The 2,500-nt window shown below is 43.0% G+C and overlaps 10 non-coding genes across 10 annotated transcripts; all 10 read left to right on the top strand.

The window, feature by feature from the left end:
• The first annotated feature begins 245 nt into the window (after positions 1-245).
• On the top strand, positions 246-317 carry trnaw-cca (transfer RNA tryptophan (anticodon CCA)). Its single transcript has one exon. It is a non-coding gene; the product is annotated as a tRNA-Trp (tRNA).
• Positions 318-435: 118 nt separating this feature from the next.
• trnaw-cca (transfer RNA tryptophan (anticodon CCA)) lies at positions 436-507 on the top strand. Its single transcript has one exon. It is a non-coding gene; the product is annotated as a tRNA-Trp (tRNA).
• A 308-nt stretch (positions 508-815) lies between these two features.
• On the top strand, positions 816-887 carry trnaw-cca (transfer RNA tryptophan (anticodon CCA)). Its single transcript has one exon. It is a non-coding gene; the product is annotated as a tRNA-Trp (tRNA).
• A 118-nt stretch (positions 888-1,005) lies between these two features.
• trnaw-cca (transfer RNA tryptophan (anticodon CCA)) lies at positions 1,006-1,077 on the top strand. The gene has a single exon. It is a non-coding gene; the product is annotated as a tRNA-Trp (tRNA).
• Positions 1,078-1,195: 118 nt separating this feature from the next.
• trnaw-cca (transfer RNA tryptophan (anticodon CCA)) lies at positions 1,196-1,267 on the top strand. The gene has a single exon. It is a non-coding gene; the product is annotated as a tRNA-Trp (tRNA).
• Positions 1,268-1,385: 118 nt separating this feature from the next.
• Positions 1,386-1,457, top strand: trnaw-cca (transfer RNA tryptophan (anticodon CCA)). Its single transcript has one exon. It is a non-coding gene; the product is annotated as a tRNA-Trp (tRNA).
• Positions 1,458-1,575: 118 nt separating this feature from the next.
• Positions 1,576-1,647, top strand: trnaw-cca (transfer RNA tryptophan (anticodon CCA)). Its single transcript has one exon. It is a non-coding gene; the product is annotated as a tRNA-Trp (tRNA).
• Positions 1,648-1,765: 118 nt separating this feature from the next.
• On the top strand, positions 1,766-1,837 carry trnaw-cca (transfer RNA tryptophan (anticodon CCA)). Its single transcript has one exon. It is a non-coding gene; the product is annotated as a tRNA-Trp (tRNA).
• Positions 1,838-1,954: 117 nt separating this feature from the next.
• On the top strand, positions 1,955-2,026 carry trnaw-cca (transfer RNA tryptophan (anticodon CCA)). The gene has a single exon. It is a non-coding gene; the product is annotated as a tRNA-Trp (tRNA).
• A 308-nt stretch (positions 2,027-2,334) lies between these two features.
• Positions 2,335-2,406, top strand: trnag-ccc (transfer RNA glycine (anticodon CCC)). Its single transcript has one exon. It is a non-coding gene; the product is annotated as a tRNA-Gly (tRNA).
• Positions 2,407-2,500: the final 94 nt, after the last annotated feature.

The following is a 2,500-nucleotide window of genomic DNA, read 5'->3' as shown; positions in this document are numbered from 1 at the left end:
TCTAAATGTCTCTTAGACTAACAGTTTTACATAGTTTAGGGGACTGCCTGAGTGTGACCTCGTGGCGCAACGGTAGCGCATCTGACTCCAGATCAGAAGGTTGCGTGTGCAAGTCAAGTCGGGGTCAGTTGAGTTGTTTATTATAGGCATTGTTGTGTAAAGACCTCGTTACACACAGGAACCAAATTATTCTAAATGTCTCTTAGACTAACAGTTTTACTTAGTTTAAGAGAGAGCTTGAGTGTGACCTCGTGGCGCAATGGTAGCACGTCTGACTCCAGATCAGAAGGTAGCGTTTTCAAATCACGTCGGGGTCAGTTGAGTTGTTTATAATAGGCATCATTGTGTAAAGACCTCGTTACACACAGGAACTGAGTTATTCTAAATGTCTCTTTGACTAACAGTTTTACTTAGTTTAAGGAACAGCTTGAGTGTGACCTCGTGGCGCAACGGTAGCGCGTCTGACTCCAGATCAGAAGGTTGCGTGTTCAAATCATGTCGGGGTCAGTTGAGTTGTTTGTAATAGGCATCATTGTGTAAAGACCAAGTTACACACAGGAGCCAAATTATTCTAAATGTCTCTTAGACTAACAGTTTTACTTACTTTAAGGGATTGCTTGAGGCTGACCTCGTGGCGCAACGGTAGCGCCTCTGACTCCCGATCAGAAGGTTGTGTGTTCAAATTACGTTGGGGTCAGTTGTGTTGTTTATAATAGGCATCATTGTGTAAAGACCTCGTTACACACAGGAACCAAATTATTCTAAATGTCTCTTAGACTAACAGATTTACTTAGTTTAAGGGACGGCCTGAGGCAGATCTCGTGGCGCAACGGTAGCGCGTCTGACTCCAGATCAGAAGGTTGCGTGTTCAAATCACGTCGGGGTCAGTTAAGTTGTTTATAATAGGCATCATTGTGTAAAGACCTCGTTACACACAAGAACCATATTATTCTAAATGTCTCTTAGACTAACAGTTTTACATAGTGTAAGGGACAGCCTGAGTGTGACCTCGTGGCGCAACGGTTGCGCGTCTGACTCCAGATCAGAAGGTTGCGTGTTCTAATCACGTCGGGGTCAGTTGCGTTGTTTATAATAGGCATCATTGTGTAAAGACCTCGTTACACACAAGAACCAAATTATTGTAAATGTCTCTTAGACTAACAGTTTTACTTAGTTTAAGAGAGAGCTTGAGTGTGACCTCGTGGCGCAATGGTAGCGCGTCTGACTCCAGATCAGAAGGTAGCGTTTTCAAATCACGTCGTGGTCAGTTGAGTTGTTTATAATAGGCATCATTGTGTAAAGACCTCGTTACACACAGGAACTGAATTATTCTAAATGTCTCTTAGACTAACAGTTTTACTTAGTTTAAGGAACAGCTTGAGTGTGACCTCGTGGCGCAACGGTAGCGCGTCTGACTCCAGATCAGAAGGTTGCATGTTCAAATCACGTCGGGGTCAGTTGAGTTGTTTATAATAGGCATCATTGTATAAAGACCTCATTACACACAGGAACCAAATTATTCTAAATGTCTCTTAGACTAACAGTTTTACATAGTGTAAGGGACAGCCTGAGTGTGACCTCGTGGCGCAACGGTAGCGCGTCTGACTCCAGATCAGAAGGTTACGTGTTCAAATCACGTCGGGGTCAGTTGTGTTATTTATAATAGGCATCATTGTGTAAAGACCAAGTTACACAGAGGAGCCAAATTATTCTAAATGTCTCTTAGACTAACAGTTTTACTTAGTTTAAGGGATTGCTCGAGGCTGACCTCGTGGCGCAACGGTAGCGCCTCTGACTCCAGATCAGAAGGTTGTGTGTTCAAATTACGTCGGGGTCAGTTGTGTTGTTTATAATAGGCATCATTGTGTAAAGACCTCATTACACACAGGAAAAAATTATTCTAAATGTCTCTTAGACTAACCGTTTTACTTAGTTTAAGGGACGGCCTGAGGCAGATCTCGTGGCGCAACGGTAGCGCGTCTGACTCCAGATCAGAAGGTTGCGTGTTCAAATCACGTCGGGGTCAGTTAAGTTGTTTATAATAGGCATCATTGTGTAAAGACCTCGTTACACACAGGAACCATATAATTCTAAATGTCTCTTAGACTAACAGTTTTACATAGTTTAGGGGACTGCCTGAGTGTGACCTCGTGGCGCAACGGTAGCGCATCTGACTCCAGATCAGAAGGTTGCGTGTGCAAGTCAAGTCGGGGTCAGTTGAGTTGTTTATTATAGGCATTGTTGTGTAAAGACCTCGTTACACACAGGAACCAAATTATTCTAAATGTCTCTTAGACTAACAGTTTTACTTACTTTAAGGGATTGCTTGAGGCTGACCTCGTGGCGCAACGGTAGCGCCTCTGACTCCCGATCAGAAGGTTGTGTGTTCAAATTACGTCGGGGTCAGTTAAGTTGTTTATAATAGGCATCATTGTGTAAAGACCTCGTTACACACAGGAACCATATTATTCTAAATGTCTCTTAGACTAACAGTTTTACA

Source organism: Brienomyrus brachyistius, chromosome 12 (assembly GCF_023856365.1).
Source record: "Brienomyrus brachyistius isolate T26 chromosome 12, BBRACH_0.4, whole genome shotgun sequence".
NCBI lineage: Eukaryota > Metazoa > Chordata > Actinopteri > Osteoglossiformes > Mormyridae > Brienomyrus > Brienomyrus brachyistius.
This window is presented reverse-complemented; position numbering and strand designations above follow the sequence as displayed.